Source organism: Canis lupus, chromosome 31 (genome assembly GCF_003254725.2).
Source record: "Canis lupus dingo isolate Sandy chromosome 31, ASM325472v2, whole genome shotgun sequence".
In the NCBI taxonomy this organism is placed as follows: domain Eukaryota; kingdom Metazoa; phylum Chordata; class Mammalia; order Carnivora; family Canidae; genus Canis; species Canis lupus.
In genome coordinates this window covers 32905118-32927357 of record NC_064273.1, presented here as the reverse complement: position 1 = coordinate 32927357, position 22240 = coordinate 32905118, and the positions used below count along the sequence as shown (strand labels likewise).

At 38.6% G+C, this 22240-nt stretch overlaps 1 protein-coding gene across 2 annotated transcripts in view; it reads right to left on the bottom strand.

Moving 5' to 3' along the window:
* Positions 1–108, bottom strand: part of KCNJ15 (potassium inwardly rectifying channel subfamily J member 15) — a 79211-nt gene extending 79103 nt beyond the window's left edge. Inside the window, exon 1 of one of the 2 annotated variants that reach the window (XM_035709294.2) lies at positions 25–108. The gene's annotated coding sequence lies outside the window, so the exon portion shown is untranslated. The remainder of the gene's footprint in view (positions 1–24) is intronic. The other variant, XM_049104615.1, reaches the window with a different exon arrangement.
* Positions 109–22240: the final 22132 nt, after the last annotated feature.

Sequence of the window (22240 nt, the reverse complement as noted above, 5' to 3'; positions counted from 1 at the left end):
ACCCCTCTTGGCTTTAACACTTACCACTCAGACTGGTCCTGTTTTGTTCCTCTGGGAAATCCTGGACTCCAGGGTTGGGGGCAGGAGAGGACGAGGAAGCCCTCCACGCAGAGTGTGTGTGAATGCTGAGTGTGTGCGCCCTCACCTGCATGTGTCTCTCTGTTGCTACATGTGGAGTGCGAGGTAGAGTGAGAACTTGGATTCATCTAAATGAAGGCACCAGGGCTGTGGATTTTAAAGCTCTTCTCCGCAGACTTTCTTGTCTCACAAGGAATTTCTTCCACGTCTTGGAGTTGACAGGAATTGGACAAGCCTTGGTCTTACCACAACCCAGCGCATTGGGCAATCTAAGGGCGGGACTCTCCCTCAACGTTGGGGTTGCCAGTTCAGTAGGGCCTGAAGTTCCTTTTCTGAAAAGGAAAGTCCATGCTGTGGCAAGAGTGACTAAATATGGTTTTTTGTTTGTTTTGTCTTTGGGGGGTTCCACTTTTAATCAACCTGAGTAAGAAAAAAAAGGAAAAAGGAAAAAAAAAAGTGTTACCATCAACGAAAGAATCACCTGGTGAAAATGTTCCATAAAATTCAGACTTTCCCCTACTTTGGATATTTTCCCCTCTTCATCCTTCTGATCTACTGTTGGGACAACCACTTTTTGTTTTGTTTTGTTTTTTTAAGAAATTGAACAAAACTTAAATAGAGTTGTCCTCGCAGAAGATATTTTCATATATTGTTTGGGAGAGATCAAGATACTTCAACTTCCCTGATTGCCTCAAACTTCATACAACTTTAGCCCTCCATCAAAACTCTCTTTTTAGTGATAAATGGTTCTCTTGCTTCTGATTCTGAACATCACTGAGGCCCTTCCCTGGAAGCTGGTTATATTTACGCCATCTACCGGGTGTTCGTGGAACTGCATGTGTTTCTGCAAGCCACAGTATCCTTGTTCTGTGCCCAAGGCTTCCAAGAAAACAGAGGTCTCAGCAATGATGAACGATTTAGGAAACACAAATATATAATATATAATTTAGAACATCAAGAGGGACACTTAAGATGTTAGTTTTATTTTTAGTAGTATTTTTTTCAGAAGAGGTTATGTTTCATATTTTAACTCTCCAATTCTTTGTGTTGAATCTAGGGAAACATCCCTGAGACCAGGTTGGATAATAATGTAGGTCAGATTATATACCTCATGCTCCAAATATTTAAAAACACAGCATAGCATTAAAAAAAAAAAAGCACACACAAAAAAAGCACAAAAGAGGTGCTAGAAACATGTGACCTGATACTAAAGTAGATAGGAGGGAGTGGAGTAGATTTTGATTTTGGAACTACAGGAGCCTAAATCATCAATACCCATACAGGGACATAAGTTGAGGTCTTGGAACCAGACAAAGCAAAGGTGGGAACTGAGATTACCCTATTAGGACTGGATTGTGAAAGCTGGACCAGAAAATCACCTACTCATTAGTACAGGGTGGCAACAAGAAAGACTACCTCTTTCTGTCTGGATTTGGGTGCAAAGGTAGGAATAATCCTAAGAATTCAGTAGCATAGCCCTCTCTGATCACAAAGTTAGGGTTTAAATTTTCACTCCCTCACTTTGTCCAGGAATTTCCTAGCTAAGAAATAAGCATAAAACTCGTTCCAGACAAATGTGCCCCTTTGGAATCTTAGCAGATAAGCAAAGATAAAAATCTCCCTTGAGAAAAACTCTGATAACCCAGACCACATAGAGGAAAAACATAAACCTCAATGAAGATTAGTTTCCATTTTTTTAAATTAAAATATGCAAGGACACAATAAACTCTGCAAGGGTAAGCAGGCACACAGTAAATAGAAGAATTAGAATTCTAGTAGTAGGGATATAAGAATACAAAAGAGAATATAAGATAAGTGTGTTTAAAATGATTGGCAATATAGGTTTTAAAAATGCTACTGAAAAGGAATAAACAGATTGAGAAAAACCAAGCTATATCTTTGAGAAACAAAACATAGTTACTGAAATTAAAATCTCAATTGGCAGGCAGAAGAAATACAGCTGAAGAGAATATTGGTGAATTGGAAGACAGATATGAGAAATGACTAACAAAGCAGTATAGAGAGATAAAGAAAAGGGAAATATGAGAGGATAAATAACACGTTTTATAAGTGTTCCAGCAAGAAAATGGAAAAAGTAAGGCAGATGCAAAATTCAAGTAAATAATTGCTGAGGATTTTCTAAAGCAGGGAGAGAAAGACGAATACCATATGATTTCACTTATATGTGGAATCCAAGAAACTAACCACCAAAACAACCACACAAGCACAGACTCAAATATAGGCAACAAACTGATGGTTACAAGAAGGGAGGTGGGGGGGATAGGTAAAGGAGAGTAAAATGTACACACTTCTAGTTACAAAATAAATATGTCAAGGGGATGAAAAGTACAGTATGAGAAATAAAGTCAATAATGTTATAATAAAGTGTGGTGACAGACATCATGGTGAGCACTCTATAATGTACAGAATTGTCAAATCAATATGTTGTACACCTGGAGCTAATAAACATTGTATGTCAATTATATTTCAATAATTTAAATAGTTAAGGTCTTTTTAAAAAAGAAAAAAGAGAGAGGACACTCAGACTCAATAAATATACTGAGCTTGGAGCAGGAAGATAGGGATCTAAATTCACCCCTGCACATATTGTAGCAAAGATAAAATAATAAAAAAGTATAAGAGAGAAAAGCAGACCAACTACAAGGGAACAACAACTAGTGTAGAGTAAAGCAGAGTTCTCAAAGACAATAAAAGAGATCAGAAGATGGTGAGGTAATATAGTTAAGGTGCTGGGGGGAAATAGAGAATTTTATAAACAAATAAGTTATTCTTCAGGAGTAAGGATGGAATAACATTTTCATTAATTATTTTTTAAGATTTCATTGATTGATTGATTGATTGATTTGTGAGAGAAAGAGAACACAAGGAGGAGGAAGGGGCAGATGGAGAGGAATCTCAAGCAGGCTCTGCACTCAGCATGGAGCCTAATACTGGGCTCAATCTCAGGACCCTAACATCATGACCTGAGCTGAAATCAACAGTTGAACATTCAGCCGACTTAGCCACCCAGGCACCCAAATAACATTTTTATTTTTAACTCTTTTTTATATAAATAAAATATATACATCTATGATATACTTTTATTTACATAAAACCTGAGTAAGAACTACAAACTTAATTGAATATGCAGATAACTACAAGTGATTTAGAGGTTCTTTAAAAATTGCAACTAAATATAAAGCATAATGATGAGGCTCAACTAAACCACGAGATAAACATAGCATAGAATATGAGAGGGAGTGATCTGGTATTAAGTCAAACCCTTGTGTTTCTACAGTTCGTGAGAATGGCTGAGACAATCATTAACATTAGAACCCAGTTAAGTATGCATACTAAATATTTAAGTGTTACCAGTGAAAGACCAGAAGTACAGTATATAACTTAATAAGAATAGATAAGAGGGAATTTTAGAAAAAAAAAAAAAACAGCAACACAACAACAACTTAATTTCTAAAAGAAAAGGAAGCAGGACAAGAGAAGCAAAAAATTATGGTATGCATAAAACTTAAATGGACATGGTAGAAATTAACTTTTTAAATGACTAAAATGGGCTGAGTTTACTTAATTAAAAGATAGAGATTTTCAATTTTGATTTTAAAAAAATCCAACTATGCAGTTTAAGCTAAACAAAATATGAAGACATAAAGAAGATGGCAGAAAACTAATGTAGTTATTCATGCCAGACAAAATAGGCTTTAAGGTAAAAACACACACACACACACACACACACACACACAAATGTTATTAGAAATCAAGAGGGCCAACACATCATGAAAGAGGAATAATTCAAGAAAAAAATATATAAAAATTCTGAAACTCTATGTATTGGATTATGTAGCCTGAAAATAAATATACTCAAGATGAGGAAATTATCAGGTTAAAACTGAAACATCAGCAAGAACTGCAAATTTTAACACATCCGTCTCAGAAAACTAGATGAGATAAAAAGAAATTATTAGATATAAACAGAATTTTAAAGCGAGAGAATTAACAATTTGATGTAGCTAGCATCCATGAAAACCCTATCTCAAAATGAGAGAACATAACACTTTTATGCATCCACGAACACACAAAAATTGACCTCGTAATAAACCACAAAGCAAATCTTTAAAATATCAAAGAACTTCTATAATGGCACAATATTTTTAAAAATAGAAAACAAAACAAAATAAAATAAAAATAGAAAACAATTATTTGAAGTTAATTTAAAACATATGTTTTAAACATTTGGAAATTTAAAAACACACTTCTAAATAAACCTGGCTCATAGAACAGATTAAAGTGGATAATAGTTAGAAGTGCATAAAAATACAACTACTACACCCCCAAAATACTGGAGCAGTCTTTCAAAGGAAACATATCGATTTTAGTAGGAATATGTATCACAGTCATTAGGGGAAAAAAATAGCAAATCTTAAAATTAATGAGATATGTAGTCAGTGTGAGAAGTTAGAAAAAGGATAGACCTCACCATAAAGTAGCTCAAGAAAAAAAATGCCCTGAATAATGAAATGATAAATGAAGAAAAAGTAGATAATGTCAACTACATTAAAAGAATATTTTTAACACCAAAAATATATACATAGAGAGAGAAAGAGACGATATTATGTCAGAATAAAAGATGAATCATGTAAATGAAAGAAATATCTTTATGAAAAATGATTATTACATTTTTCCTGTATCTCACATTTTGCCCTTGAACCTCAAAAATTTCTTTATAGACTGGCCTGAATTTTTGAGCTGTTTTTTTTTTTTAGAAATGATTGCCTCATACCCTGAAGTTTCTTATTTTGATTGCATCAGCTCGATTTACTTCTAAAAGCCAAGAGATTTTTATATAAAATCACATTTTTATGACATGCACATAAATGAGTTAGAAGTTGTGTTTCATTTATCTTTGAAATATCCATAAGTTTAAAAATTAACAGGAGAAACTGTTTAGCTCAACATACCAAGCGTTTGGAAAGGACTTTGATGTGTTTAGTGACCCCTCACGTGGGGCGCATCTAGAATTTAGATCTTGCTCTCTTCTCTGACAGCCGTTTGACATGTGCTGCCAGCTGCATGTTAAAAAACTTCTCTTAATTCTAGGATTTTTGTTGCACATTTGAGGCCGCCACAATAGCTAAACAGCATTTTATTCTTCCGTCAGTCAAGGCAGTTTAGGTATCTTTTTTTTCTCTTGCTCCTCTTCTAGATTCCCTTTGCAATATTATCAATAATTTAGTTTCATTAGAAAGTAAACTCACAAAACCTAGTATGGCCAGAAAAGTCTTTAGGACACCACATATCCTGAATTCGTAAATGAAAGGCATGAATAAGATCCTCAATGCAAATTATGCTCATGTGGAGTCTTCTGGACACACAGGTTAGCTGGAAGACATGTCAGAATGACCTGTGTTCATACACTAGTTCTATTTCTTACCAGTTAATGAGTTACCCTACAAGTCAGTTTTCTCTTTTGTGAGTGTAAAATAATAATGATACTTTTCCCTGAGGATTGCTGTGGGTGAAATTATGGGGTACAATATTCTTAGTTTGCTGGTGGTGCTCATTATGTATTAGATGCACTCCCTTACTTCCATAGATGATGTAGCAGCATCAGTGAAAGTAATAAATATTAATAAAATGTTATTATTAAAAATGTTAAAAGCAACGGTAGTAATTATTATATTTATGAAATATTATATAGCTAAGCAATTCCTATGCATTTAACTCAGCCTTCAAACCACCACATTGGGGATGGAACTGGAGGGTATTATGCTGAGTGAAGTAAGTCAATTGGAGAAGGACAAACATTATATGGTCTCATTCATTTGGGGAATATAAAAAATAGTGAAAGGGAATAAAGGGGAAAGGAGAAAAAATGAGTGGGAAATATCAGAAAGGGAGACAGAACATGAGAGACTCTTTACTCTGGGAAACGAACTAGGGGTGGTGGAAGGGGAGGTGGGTGGGGGGTGGGGGTGACTGGGTGACGGGCACTGAGGGGGGCACTTGACGGGATGAGCACTGGGTGTTATTCTATATGTTGGCAAATTGAACACCAATAAAAAATAAATTTATAAAATAAAAACCAACCACTTTGGGTAGGTACGATTATTATCATGCCCATTTTACAGATGTGGAAACTGGGGACTCCAGAGGAGGTGGGCAGACCACAGCCTGCAGGCAGACCAGGTCATGACCATCTGCTTATGCATGGTGGCTTTCATACTATATTGGCAGAGCTGAGTAGTTGCCACAGGGGCACATAGGGCCCACAAAGCCTAAAATACTTACTTTCTGGTCGATCCTTTGCAGAAAAATTGTGCCAGCTCCTGAGATGGACAATCATCTAAGTTCACACTAAGATGCCAGTCTTTAGAGTTAAACAGTATCTTCAAATTGAGAGGCTTCTTCCTAACTGTGCTTTTATGACATGAGTAATATATTGTCTTTCTCCTATCTTCTAACTCTTATATTCCTGGTATTGACAGCCTCTGCAACAGGGGAACCTCAGAATCTTGCAGCTTACCATGATAGAACATATCTCACAGACAGTCCATATGCAGTCAGTAAGGGGGTAGTGGGGCTGTGGGTTGGAAGGAGGGACTCTACTCCTTGCAGTCCTTCTGGGGTTGTGGCTGCCACGGATGAAAGGCGCCTCCTTGAGGTCAACATCCTGGGCAAGGACAGAGTGGAGGGTTGCAGAGGAAGTGTCTTGGGGCAGGCCTGGAAGCTGCATGCATCTCTTCTATGCACATCTCCTTGGCTGTAACTCAGAAACATGGCCTTACTTATGCAAAGGAGGCTGAGAAATAGGGACTGTCAGGAAAGAGAAATGAGATTAGGGTACAATAGACCAGCCTCTGCTAGGATGGTTCTACAAACTTCCTTTTTCACTCACTATTACACCTTCCACATTTTATCCATGCCGATGTGTGTAGATCGCATTCATTCATTTTACTTCTATGTAGTATCCCATTGTGTGACTTTCCCACAAGTTATGTGTGCATTCTACTATTGATAGGCCTCTGGCTGGCTTCCAGTTTGGGGTTATTGCAAACAATGCTGCAGTGAACGCATCTGAACAGGTCTCTTGGACATATAGAAAGGTTCCTTAGTGTATATACCAACAAGGAGAACGGCTGGGCCCATGGTCTATTGACCTGTAGCTTTTACCAGATATCACCAAACTGCTCTACAATATACATGACACAATTTACATGCCCAGCAGGAATTAGGATAGTTTCTCGCTTGCTTTTCATGTATTTTAAAGTTTGCCCCTTGGATGGATATAAATGTCATTATTATTTATGTTTTTAAGATATTATTTATTCATGAGAAACACAGAGAGAGAGAGGCAGAGACATAGGCAGAGGGAGTAGCAAGCTCCCCACAGGGAGCCCGATGTGAGACTCAATCCAGGACCCGGGGATCATGCCCTAAACCAAAGGAAGATGCTCAACCACTGAGCCACCCAGACATCCCTATTATTTCATTTGTTTCAAGAAATTTTGAAAAGACTGACTTGTATTCAGCCTATATAAAGAACCCTTCCAATTCAACACTAAAATGATAAATAATTCAAATGAGAAATGGAGAAAAGATGTCAATAGACAGTTCTCCCAAGAAGGCATAGAAATGGCCAATAAGCACATGAAGACATGCACAACTCCATTAGTTAACTGGGGAAATCAAGTACAAACCATGACAAGACTTGCCCTCTAGGACGCTTCGTTGTCCAATGCAGGCAATGACATGTGCTGGTGAGGGTGTGGAGAAATTACAACCCCCATGGATTGCTGATGTGATTGCAAAATGGTAAAGCTGCTTAGGAAAACAGTTTGGCAGTTTTTCAAAATGTTAACATGGAGTTACCATATAACCCAGCAATTCCAGTTCTAGGTAGATACTCAAGAGGAATTAAAATGTATGTTAACCCAAAAATATGTACATGAATGTTCACAGCAGCATTATTCATAATAACCAAAAAGTGGAAACAACCTGAATGTCTATCAATGGATGAATGGATTCATAAAATATGGTCTATCCATGCAATGGAATATTACTCAGGATTAGAAACAAATGGAGTACCGATACATGACACAGCATGGATGAATCTTAAAAACATGACGCTAAGTGGAAGAAGCCAATCACAAAAAGCTACATACTATATGATTCCATTTATATGAAATGTCCCGAATAGGCAAATCCAAAGGAACAGTAAATAGATTTGTGTTTTTCTAGGGAGTTAGGGGAGGAAGGCATGAGGAGTGACTGCTAAAGAAGACAGTTTTGTGTTGGAGAGAGATAAAAATATCCAGAAATGAAATAGTGCAACAGATGGTTGCACAGCTCTGTGAATGTAACAAAATCCACTAAACTAGATGCTTTAAAAGGGTGAATTTGATGGTGTGTGAAAAAAGTCCAATAAAGCTGTCATTTTAAACAATCTAGAAAGGTAGACAATACTTCCCTATGTCGTTCAGCTTTTCAAGTTGCTCATCTGTGATTTACCTATAAGTATTTGCCAAGTTTTATTGGCTACTTGTCCTCTTTTAGTTGATTTTAGGCATTTATTTCACATCTGGCGAAGTGAGTATCAACTCTCCTTCTTTTGGCCTCTGTTCTTTTGCTCTCCTTCTTCCTCTTCAAAGCTGTCTTGATCATTCCTGAACTCTTCCAGAGAAACATAGATATCAGCTTGTCATTCTCCACAAAATACTCCTGGTTGGATTTTGTGTGAACTTAGATTAAGTTCATAGATCAACAGAGAGCTCTCACCTTTGAGAAAGGAAATCTCATTTGTGAACATGACATGTCTCTCCACCTAGAATTCCTCTGTATGTCTTTTGGTGGGTTTTGTTTTACTTTGTTTTTTACTTTTTCCACAAGCATCTCTGTGCCTCAATGTCTTTTATTACATATATGTATATATCTGCTTATATTATAAATATGTGTGTTTGTGTTCATGTGTATATGTACATACACATATATGCATATATACAGAATTGATCTTCATTGTTCACAGGTTCCATATTTGCAAATTTACCTACTTTCTAAAATGTAACTGTAGGGATGCCTGAGTCGCTCAGTGGTTGAGCATTGAGCATCTGCTTTCAGCTCAGGATATGATTCTGGAGTTCCGGGATCGAGTCCCACATCAGGCTCCTGCATGGAGCCTGCTTCTCCTCCCTCTGTCTATGTCTCTGCCTCTCTCTGTGTCTTTCATGAATAGATAAATAAAATCTTTTAAAACTATATAAATAAATTTTAAAAATGTATCTGTAACCTCCGAATTTAGATCCATGGTGCCCTCACTCTTGTTTATAGACATGCATGCACAAATCGGTGAAAATTTTGAGATGTCCAGTTTTGATCTTAGTGAAGGCTTAAGTGAGACAATGCCCTGCCTTTTTGCTTCGGTGCTTGCACTTTACCCTCCTGCAGCCTGGTTAGTATGACATTTTCCACATTTTTGGCTTTCAGTGAATGATTTCACTGTTTACAATACCTTCCACCCCCAACATAGTGCTCAGGTGCTGGTGGGTTGATGTTCCTATTTGCAAGAAGGCCATAATGTGACTTTCCCTTGAACCTGAAAATGTAGTGAATCAGATAATAGATTTTCTAAAGTTAAACCATTAATACACTCCTGTGATAAATCCTATTTCATTATGATGTATTTTTATATAAGTTCTATTTGGTTTGCTAATATTCTTTAGATTTGGATTTTCATAAGTAATATTGCTGTTTCTTTTTTTTTTCAAAGATTTTATTCATTCATTCATTCATTTGAAACACAGAAAGAGGCAGAGACATAGGCAGAGGGAGAAGCAGGCTCCCTGCAGGGAGCCCGATGTAGGATTTGATCTCTGGACCCCGGGATCGTACCCTGACCCAAAGGCAGATGCAAAACCACTGAGTCACTCAGGCATCCCACTTGTTTCCATTAGTGACATCGGTCTTATAATTTCCTTCATGTACTGTGCTTGTCTGGGGGTGTTATCCAGGTGTTTTGTTTTATTTCTTGGTGTCATAAAGTATGTTGTCAAACTTACTCTATCCATTACTCTTCTGAAAATATGATGTGGAATAAGAATATCTATTTCCTGAAAAGTTGACTTGGGTTGAACCATGTGATAATGTGCCTTTTTCATGTGGAGACAATCTCACTGTCGATTTTATTTCTTTAATTGTTCTAGATCTTTTTTTTTTTAAGATTTTATTTATTCGTGAGAGACACAGAGAGAGAGAGGCAGAGGGAGAAGTAGGCTCCATGCAGGGAGCCCGACGTGGGACTCGATCCCGGGTCTCCAGGATCACACCCTGGGCTGAAGGCGGCGCTAAACTGCTGAGCCACCCAGGCTGCCCAATTGTTCTAGATCTATTGAGATTTTCTTTTCAGTCAATTTTGGTAATTTATTTACAAAACTACTACAGTGTGAATTCCTTATGGTAAGTCATAAAAGACATCACTGTGGCTTCCTCTTACTTACCTTGCATAGATCTGGTCAAGCCTCCAGTACCTGCCATCCCAGCCAACACCCTGCTGGCAGCTCTAGGGAGATCTGAACTAGAATCAAACAGCCAAGCTGCTCTGGAATTTCCAACCTACAGAACTTGTGAAATAATAAATGTTTCTTGTGTTATGTCCCTATGTTTTGGGGTAATTTGTTAGGAAGTAATAGATAACTAATATAATCATATAATTTCTAAATGACAACACAAAGCTTTGATAGCATATATGACAAACCAAGCTATTATATTGTCGAAAGCTTCTACAAACACTAAGAAAAGCTAAGATCTGAATAAAAAATAAAAGGGGTACACAAATAATTTAGAAAATGAAGTGTCAATTACCAAAATGCACATATATTCAACTTTCCTAAAAATTCAAAGAGGTATAAGTAAGAGAAATTATGTCACAATTTTTACCTATCAAGTTAGCAAAATTTTAAATAATGTATTTAATATGAAGGAAAACATGATAAAACTTGAACTCTACCTCAGTGATCACAGGGCTGCAAATCAGCACAATATTCCTAAAGAGAGAGTAAATTCTAGCCCAGGGACTTAAAACCATTCTTGACACTAATATCCCTAGGAAACTCCCCTTAGGAAATTATTAAATCAATCAATTGATTAATGTGTCAATAATTAATAAATATACATTGAAAGAAAATACATTTCAACAATAAATGGTGAGTTTTACAAGGTGATTTGGGATGTTTCTTTAGAAATTTCTGTATTTTCCCACACTTTTCCTCTAATATTATTTCATAGAAAAATAAGCAAGTATTAATTTTCAGTAAAAATGGAAAACTGTCTGTATATAAGTATGAAATGTGAAATTGTCGAGTGTTATGAAGTCAAAGAAAGAGTCAAGACACGTACAAATGCACAGTGCCCCATTTTCTGGCTTTTTAAAGGTACATCCTTCTAGGTCACTTCAAGGCTCAACAAATAAAAGTTAAATTCACTTAAGGGAAAATGAATTATGTGTTTCATATGGGCAAGGCACTTTCACAAGTGCCAGACACTCAACTCCTATGGGGGAGACTTTATTTTCCCAAGTTTCAGATTAGGAAAGCAGAACTCAGCAAAGTCATGTGATTATCTCAGGATTACATAGATTGAAAGCAGCACGCCTGGGACTACTGACCTTGGAGCCTCTAGATACAAGGGTAGAGCCCTTTCCAAGACCCACAGACCCACCCAGGCCCTAAATCCTGCAGGAAGGGCCTCCATTCATAACTGCTGGTGGCCAGGGGCTAGACATTTTGCTGCAGTACAAAGGGAAAGCTTGAACTAACCTGGCAAGAGGCCTGTTCATGGCAACTGCCAGATGCCCCTCAGTTTTATGTTGCACCATTATAAATCAGTTTTATGTTGCACCATCACTCAGCTTTATGTTGCACCATCAGGGGCTTCTAATGCTGTTTAGTGAAGATTCCCTTTCCCGACCCCAGACTTGTTGCTGGGATTTGTAGAACATATATATTCTTTAAATTTTTTATTTAAATTCAATTTAAGTACCATATACTGTATTATTAGTTTCAGAAGTAGAATTCAGTGATTCATCAGTTGCATATAACACCCAGTGCTCATTCCATCAAGTGCCCTCCTAATACCCATCACCCATTTATCCCATCCCCCCACTCCCCTCCAATCCAGCAACCCTCAATTGATTTCCTATAGTTAAGAGTCTCTTATGGTATGCCGTTCTCTCTATTTTCATCTTATTTTATTTTTCCTTTCCTTCCTGTATGTCCATCTGTTTTGTTTCTTAAATTCCTCATATGAGTTAAATCATATGGTATTTGTCTTTCTTTGACTGATTTATTTCACTCAGCGTAATATCCTCCAGTTCCATCCATGTCATTGCAAATGGCAAGAATTTCATTCTTTTTTTTTTTTTTTAAGATTTTATTTATTTACTCGTGAGACACACAGAGAAAGAGAGGCAGAGACATAGGCAGGGGGAGAAGTAGGCTCTATGTAGGGAGCCTGATATGGGACTCAATCCAGAGACTCCAGGATCACGCCCTGAGCCAAAGACAGACAATTAACCACTGAGCCACCCAGGCGTCCCAAATTTCATTCTTTTTGATGGCTAAGACATGAACAGACATTTCTCCAAAGAAGACATACAAACACCCAACAGACAAATGAAAAAATGCTGAACATATATTTTTTATTTAAATTTTATTTTATTTATTTTTTGAGAGAGAAAGAAAGAGTGTAAGTGGAGAGGGATCAATGGAGAGGGAGAGACAGTCTCAAGTAGACTCCACGGTGGGTGCAGAGCCTGACATGAGGCTCAATCCCAGGACCCTGAGACCATGACCCAAGCTGAAGTCAAGAGTTGGAAACTTAACTGACTGAGCCACCCAGATGCCCCTAGAACACATTTTGTCACCCTGTCTGACTCTGAGCATATCATTGGGCAGAGCCAGCACACACAGTGACTCTTCACACCCTGGTCCCTTTGGGCTACCTGCCCCTCTCAGGTCTCTTTCCCTAAGCTATCACACAAGGGGGCTCCGGGCTTAGTCTCTAATTATCCCTGATGTTGAAGGAACAATAACCAAACTTTTTCCAGATACATTCAGGTTGTATGCAGGGCTATCTCTGTCCTTCAATGTACATGCACGCATGTACGTGTGTGCACACATGGAGTCTGGATAAGAAGCCTCGCCTTACTTTGCAGATGGAATAAATGGACATGACTTCTTGGGAATGAGTCTCTCCAGTAAATATGAGTGTTTTAAGTGAAGAGAGCTCAGCCAGAGTGGAGGCCATCATATTTCAATTTGTGCCCTAGAGAACATATCTAACGCCACTGCTAATAGAGCAGTATTTCCTAATATTTAGGCAACAGTAAGCACATAGCCCTGTGTTGGAATCCTAAACTAATGTCTGTTGCTTTAATGCCTTGCTGCCAAATCTGTTTCAGCAATGCCCTGGGGCACTTAGAACACCTCACCTTCCCCAGGCTACCAAGAGTTGAGCTGTGGCCTTGCAGTGCCAGAGGAGGTCCATGATGGCACCAGCACTGATGGAGCCAATGGCTTCATCAGCTGGTCCTTCTGGGGAAGATTTCAAAGGAAGTGTGCTCAGTACTCTTGGACATGAAGAGTAATACTCATGGGAAGTATATCAGGTACCTTATGATAGGTGGAAAGTTTCACCTCCAGTGAGGACTAAGAATCCTATTCCTCTTGGTTTCCTCTGAGGTGACAAGTAGATCATTCTTCTTCTTCTTTTTGATATATACAATTTTTTAAAGATTTTATTTATTTATTCATGAGAATACACAGAGAGGAGAGAGAGAGAGAGAGGCAGAGACACAGGCAGAGGGAGAAGCAGGCTTCATGCAGGGAGCCCGACATGGGACTTGATCCTGGGTCTGCAGGATCACGCCCTGGGCTGTAGGCAGCGCTAAACTGCTGAGCCACCAGGGCTGCCCGATATATACAATTAAAAAAAAAAATTACATCATAGCATCTTAAGGATGATTGCTGTGGTCACTACTATCACCTTAGGTAAAAATGGTTCCATGGAGAAAGTGAACTCTTCGATCATTAGGTATTTGAATTTTAACCTTTTATTGGGCAAGACCTGGAAGCAAGATCTAAAAATCCCTCCAGAGAAATGGGTATAATTTGTTTCTAAGATTAGACAAATTAATAATAATAATAATAATAAATAATGATTTAATAAAAGTCACAGTAAGGAGAAATCTGGTAAAATTAAAGTTGGAAAGACCATCTGGAGCTCACTTGTCAATTTCCTAGCTTGTTGCAAACATCTGGTTTGAGCTCTATTTCTTTGTGTCCCTGCTGTGATTAGCTGCCTTTACTGGGCTCACATAAGTCACTGAGAAGTTGCTAGGATCCTTCATGGAGCTGTGGGGGCACTGATGAGAGGTGTTTGCCCAGCTGCTCAGAACAAAGTAGAGAACCAGGTGCAGGACCAGGTGCTGTCCCCAGCCACTAAGGGCACAGAAATGCATGGCTGAGACAGATCCGAGGGAGAAAAGCAGAAGCCTATAAGCCTATAAGGCCAAATTGCATTCCCGAAAGATGTTGAAGTCCCCAGTACCTGTGAATGTGACCTTATTAGGGTATAGAGTCATTTGGTCTCAAATGATCAAACTAAGATGAAGTCATTAGGCTGGCTCTAATCCAAGATGACTGATGTCTTTATAAAGAGGGGAAATTTGGACACAGAGACAGACACACAGAGGGAAGAAAGTATGAAAACACAAGGAGAAGATGGCCATCAAGCCAAGGAATGTACAAAGCCACTGGAAGCTGGGGAAGAGGCCCGGAACTGATCATTCTCAGACCCTCAGAAGGAACTAACCCTTCTGACCCCATTGATCTCAGACTAACCTCCAGAGCTGTGAGATGATAAACCTGTTGCTCAAGTCACCTTGTGTGTGGGTATTTTGTGATGGCAGGCCCAGGAAACTAACACAGGAGGCAAGTACCTCCTCCCATCACTGGCCTCTGACCTGATAGGTGAGGTCAGAATGGGTTTAAAAATAGCTGGTCTAGGACCACCCTGCTGGGGCTCATGCCTGTGTAAAGGATGGAACTTCAGGGTGAGTGGGAAGGCTTAATATATGCCATATAAACCTCTCCCTAGATGAACAGAAGGAGACACAAATGCTCACATATTTGTTTTTGTCTTTTCACAGGACATTTATTCAAAATATACAATTATCGTACCTCTCTGAGAAAGCACTTGATAGAAGACCACTCCAGGAAAAATCGGGCTTGTTCAGTGCCCTGTGTAGACTCCTCTGTGTCCCTCATTCACTGAATCACCCCCAGAGATCATTAAATGTCTCCTCTGATCTCAAGAAAGTATTCATGATTGCACTCATACGTTTTTAATTATTAATTAAAATTTTACTCAGCATAATACCTGAGTAATATTCCATTGTATACATAAACCACATCTTCTTTATCCATTCATCTTTCATTGGACACCGAGGCTCCTTCCACAGTTTGGCTATCGTGGCCATTGCTGCTAGAAACATCGGGGTGCAGGTGTCCCGGCGTTTCATTGCATTTGTATCTTTGGGGTAAATCCCCAGCAGTGCAATTGCTGGGTCGTAGGGCAGGTCTATTTTTAACTGTTTGAGGAACCTCCACACAGTTTTCCAGAGTGGCTGCACCAGTTCACATTCCCACCAACAGTGTATGAGGGTTCCCTTTTCTCCGCATCCTCTCCAACATTTGTTGTTTCCTGCCTTGTTAATTTTCCCCATTCTCACTGGTGTGAGGTGGTATCTCATTGTGGTTTTGATTTGTATTTCCCTGATGGCAAGTGATGCAGAGCATTTTCTCCTGTGCATGTTGGCCATGTCTATGTCTTCCTCTGTGAGATTTCTCTTCATGTCTTTTGCCCATTTCATGATTGGATTGTTTGTTTCTTTGGTGTTGAGTTTGATAAGTTCTTTATAGATCTTGGAAACTAGCCCTTTATCTGATATGTCATTTGCAAATATCTTCTCCCATTCTGTAGGTTGTCTTTGAGTTTTGTTGACTGTATCCTTTGCTGTGCAAAAGCTTCTTATCTTGATGAAGTCCCAATAGTTCATTTTTGCTTTTGTTTCTTTTGCCTTCGTGGATGTATCTTGCAAGAAGTTACTGTGGCCGAGTTCAAAAAGGGTGTTGCCTGTGTTCTTCTCTAGGATTTTGATGGAATCTTGTCTCACATTTAGATCTTTCATCCATTTTGAGTTGATCTTTGTGTATGGTGAAAGAGAGTGGTCTAGTTTCATTCTTCTGCATGTGGATGTCCAATTTTCCCAGCACCATTTATTGAAGAGACTGTCTTTCTTCCAATGGATAGTCTTTCCTCCTTTATCGAATATTAGTTGCCCATAAAGTTCAGGGTCCACTTCTGGATTCTCTATTCTGTTCCACTGATCTATGTGTCTGTTTTTGTGCCAGTACCACACTGTCTTGATGACCACAGCTTTGTAGTACAACCTGAAATCTGGCATTGTGATGCCCCCAGATATGGTTTTCTTTTTTAAAATTCCCCTGGCTATTCGGGGTCTTTTCTGATTCCACACAAATCTTAAAATAATTTGTTCTAACTCTCTGAAGAAAGTCCATGGTATTTTGATAGGGATTGCATTAAACGTGTATATTGCCCTGGGTAACATTGACATTTTCACAATATTAATTCTGCCAATCCATGAGCATGGAATATTTTTCCATCTCTTTGTGTCTTCCTCAATTTCTTTCAGAAGTGTTCTATAGTTTTGAGGGTATAGATCCTTTACATCTTTGGTTAGGTTTATTCCTAGGTATCTTATGCTTTTGGGTGCAATTGTAAATGGGATTGACTCCTTAATTTCTCTTTCTTCAGTCTCATTGTTAGTGTATAGAAATGCCACTGACTTCTGGGCATTGATTTTGTATCCTGCCACGCTACCGAATTGCTGTATGAGTTCTAGCAATCTTGGGGTGGAGACTTTTGGGTTTTCTATGTAGAGTATCATGTCATCGGCGAAGAGGGAGAGTTTGACTTCTTCTTTGTCAATTTGAATGCCTTTAATGTCTTTTTGTTGTCTGATTGCTGAGGCTAGGACTTCCAGTACTATGTTGAACAGCAGTGGTGAGAGTGGACATCCCTGTCTTGTTCCTGATCTTAGGGGAAAGGCTCCCAGTACTTCCCCATTGAGAATGATATTTGCTGTGGGCTTTTCATAGATGGCTTTTAAGATGTTGAGGAATGTTCCCTCTATCCCTACACTCTGAAGAGTTTTGATCAGGAATGAGTGAAGTAAGCCAGTCGGAGAAGGACAAACATTATATGTTCTCATTCATTTGGGGAATATAAATAATAGTGAAAGGGAATATAAGGGAAGGGGGAAGAAATGTGTGGGAAATATCAGAAAGGGAGACAGAACGTAAAGACTGCTAACTCTGGGAAACGAACTAGGGGTGGTAGAAGGGGAGGAGGGCGGGGGGTGGGAGTGAATGGGTGATGGGCACTGGGGGTTATTCTGTATGTTAGTAAATTGAACACCAATAAAAAATAAATCAAAAAAATAAAAAAAATAAAAAATTTTTTTAAAAATTTTTATTTATTTATTTAAGAGAGAGAACAAGCAGAGAGACAGAGAGAGAGAGAGATAAATAGACTCCCCACTGAGCAGGGAGCCTTATACTGTAGTCTATCCCAGGACCTCAGGATCATGACCTGAGCTGAAGGCAGACACTTAGCCGACTGAGCCACATAGGTGCCCAACTGCAGTCATAATTATTGGTTCTCAGATAGAAATCTCCTGGAGAGGCTGAACTTCAGATTCCAAGAGCCCTCCACAGAGCTACAGAATTAGAATCTCTAGGGGATGGGCTTAGAGATATTTAATTAACCATGTTCCACCTCTCCCCCCCCTTCCTTAAGTTACTGATAAAGGTAATTTGATCACCCCTGCTTGAGAAACACTGTGGCAAATGACTGACAAAAGTGTACGGCTTCCTGCCTTGTTAATTTTCCCCATTCTCCCTGGAGTGAGGTGGGATCTCATTGTGGTTTTGATTTGTATTTCCCTGATGGCAAGTGATGCAGAGCATTTTCTCATGTGCATGTTGGCCATGTCTATGTCTTCCTCTGTGAGATTTCTCTTCATGTCTTTTGCCCATTTCATGATTGGATTGTTTGTTTCTTTGGTGTTGAGTTTAAGAAGTTCTTTATAGATCTTGGAAACTAGCCCTTTATCTGATACGTCATTTGCAAATATCTTCTCCCATTCTGTAGGTTGTCTTTGAGTTTTGTTGACTGTATCCTTTGCTGTGCAGAAGCTTCTTATCTTGATGAAGTCCCAATAGTTCATTTTTGCTTTTGTTTCTTTTGCCTTCGTGGATGTATCTTGCAAGAAGTTACTGTGGCCAAGTTCAAAAAGGGTGTTGCCTGTGTTCTCCTCTAGGATTGTGATGGAATCTTGTCTCACATTTAGATCTTTCATCCATTTTGAGTTGATCTTTGTGTATGGTGAAAGAGAGTGGTCTAGTTTCATTCTTCTGCATGTGGATATCCAATTGTCTCAGCACCATTTATTGAAGAGACTGCCTTTCTTCCAATGGATAGTCTTTCCTCCTTTATCGAATATTAGTTAACCATAAAGTTGAGGGTCCACTTCTGGGTTCTCTATTCTGTTCCACTGATCTATGTGTCTGTTTTTGTGCCAGTACCACACTGTCTTGATGACCACAGCTTTGTAGTACAACCTGAAATCTGGCATCGTGATGCCCCCAGATATGGTTTTCTTTTTTAAAATTCCCCTGGCTATTCGGGGTCTTTTCTGATTCCACACAAATCTTAAAATAATTTGTTCTACAAATGTTGGAGAGGATGCGGAGAAAAGGGAACCCTCTTACACTGTTGGTGGGAATGTGAACTGGTGCAGCCACTCTGGAAAACTGTGTGGAGGTTCCTCAAAGAGTTAAAAATAGACCTGCCCTACGACCCAGCAGTTGCACTGTTGGGGATTTACCCCAAAGATACAGATGCAATGAAATGCTGGGACACCTGCAACCCAATGTTTATAGCAGCAATGGCCACAATAGCCAAACTGTGGAAGGAGCCTCGGTGTCCATCGAAAGATGAGTGGATAAAGAAGATGTGGTTTATGTATACAATGGAATATTACTCAGCCATTAGAAACGACAAATACCCACCATTTGCTTCAACGTGGATGGAACTGGAGGGTATTATGCTGAGTGAAGTAAGACAATCGGAGAAGGACAAACATTATATGTTCTCATTCATTTGGGGAATATAAATAATAGTGAAACGGGGGGATCCCTGGGTGGTGTAGCGGTTTGGCGCCTACCTTTGGCCCAGGGCGCGATCCTGGCGACCCGGGATCGAATCCCACATCGGGCTCCTGTGCATGGAGCCTGCTTCTCCCTCTGCCTGTGTCTCTGCCTCTCTCTCTCTCTCTCTCTGTGACTATCATAAATAAATAAATTTAAAAAAATAGTGAAAGGGAATATAAGGGAAGGGAGAAGAAATGTGTGGGAAATATCAGAAAGGGAGACAGAACATAAAGACTCCTAACTCTGGGAAACGAACTAGGGGTGGTGGAAGAGGAGGTGGGCGGGGGGTGGGGGTGACTGGGTGACAGGCACTGAGCGGGGCACTTGACGGGATGAGCACTGGGTGTTATTCTGTATGTTGGTAAATTGAACACCAATAAAAAATAAATTTATTAAAAAAAAGTGTACAGCTTGAGCTCTTTGACACTTGCATCTTTGTAAACAATACAACTTTAGCAGTCTAAAGCCAAAAGTATGAAGATCCAACTGTGGAATGTTAGGTTTTGGTGAGTTGGATGGTGGGGATATCTCCTCAGATAGCTCCTGATCAGCAGAGCTGGGCTCATTTGTAAGTCACTGGGAAGGAAGTTGTTTCTCCATCTTTCAATCCATATTTCTGTTGTCCAAATATCTGATTTGGGTGGTCCCTACAATGGTGATAAAATGGGGAGTTATGACATTTTGGGAAATGAGTCAGGAAATATTGACACATTTAATTCCATCTTAGAAGCACCATGCCTGTGTCTGGAGAGAACGTGATTTTATTATCTGCAACATACCATAGCAACCTGGAGAATATGAGGGAAGCAACTTGTCATGTCAAGCAGGAGGGACATGTTTATGGCTCATCTTTTGCCATGCGGTGACTAATTTCCTCATAGGCCAGCAAAAAAATAAGCCCAAACTGCATGACACTTAGTGGAAGAAAAAATTTTTTAAGATCTTATTTATTTATTAATGAGAGACACAGAAAGAAAGGCAGAGACATAGGCAGAGGGAGAGGCAGGCTCCCTCCAGGGAGCCTGATGCGGGACTCCATCCCAGGACCCGGGGATCATGCCCTGAGCCAAAGGCAGACGCTCAACCACTGAGCCAGTCAGGTTTCCAGTGGAGAAATTTTTTAAGTAAAAAGTTGTGACCCATTGATTTTATGTTTTTTTGTTCTGTAAATTGATACATTTATGCGTAATGAAGGGGCACCTCAGATCGACTCTAGAATTGGGTTGGAGAATCAGTTTTCCTGAGGAAACCTATTTTTTCCACACCTTGAAATTATGGCCAAAGAGTCCCTAAATGCATATTAATTAGTCTCTAAATCAATAGTAGAGTATGTGTTGGTGGGGTGGGCAGGGTTACATATAAAAATTATTAATGAGCTTTTTTCCAGTGACATAGAGTATTTTAAAGATGCTGGCTAAAATTAGGCAAAAAGAATTCCTAGGTGTGTGGTAAGTATAAGTGCTTATTTATTTGTTTGTTTGTTTATTATTTTCAGGAATTTTTTTAGTAGAAGTATTTAAATGGCATTACCTGAAATATCTAAGAGTACAGGAAAACAGCAGCTTTCATTTACATAGAATGAAGCATATTTTTTATATATTTTATATTATATATTTTATGTTACAAAATATATTACATTTTATACTTTATAGATTGTTTATTTGCCTATAACATATTTTACATTTCATATTTATATGTTGCATATTTTATATAAAATATGTTTTAATTTATATTAAAACAAATACAGGTATGTTTTAGAGTAGACAGCAAAGTTTAAATAAATATTTTAGGAAAAAACTTAGATTTCAATGAAATATTATTTTTGCAATGGATGTCCTAAGGATTCAGTCACTCAGATACTAAAACACAAAAAATAATTAACTTAAGTGAAAAATCACAAGACAAGTATAGTGCATGAACATAATTTTGTAGAAAAAGAAAAATATATATGTATCTCAGAAAATGGTTACCTTTCATGGTGGAATTGGGCAATTTGGATGATTTTTATTTTCTTTTATTTGCCATATTTTTATTTTTCATATTTTCCACTAAGAACATGTATATTACTTACATAATCATAAAAATATATAATTCTCTGCCAAATTTTCCATGTAGCTCTATATTTACTTAATTATATTTATAAATCTATTTTCTACATGATGTTGCAAGCTCCTGGTGAAACCATGAGCAGAGCTATTCAGGATTCAGCAACAATGACTACCAGGGGACACCACTTCCCATCTTTAGAGCTGCTATTATGCTCCCACTTATGATCTGGCTCTCAAGCTCTGTTTGCACTATTCCCAGCAAACACTCCTCCGGCTAAAAAAACACTCATGAATGCATGGCTTTTTCATCATATAGTAAGTAACTGATGTTAATTCCAAGGAACCTTGTGAAGCAGTCTTGGAAATATTTGCTCTAGCATTTCATAATAACAGTTCTCGATCTCTTTTAAGCTTTCCACACTGGGACGGACTGCAGAGTTCAAGGGTATCTCTCTCTTTGCAAAGTGTAAAAAATAGGAGCTCACCCAAAGAGTAAAATGAGTTAGTTGGAACCTCCAAAATTCTGGTGCTTGTTAGTCATGTCAAGTGCCATGTCTTGATTCTCTGCACCCGGAGAACTTGCTAGAAGTAGTGGCAATGGCCATATTTCACTAAAGCATTATGAGGAAGGTACCACCAGGGACAGCCTCCTGCTTTGGAAAAGATGGTTAAAATCAACTGGAAAAACAAATTCCTTTTTCCCTCTTCTTAAGACTTTGATTAAGAGTGTTTATTCTTGGATGATTTGGATTA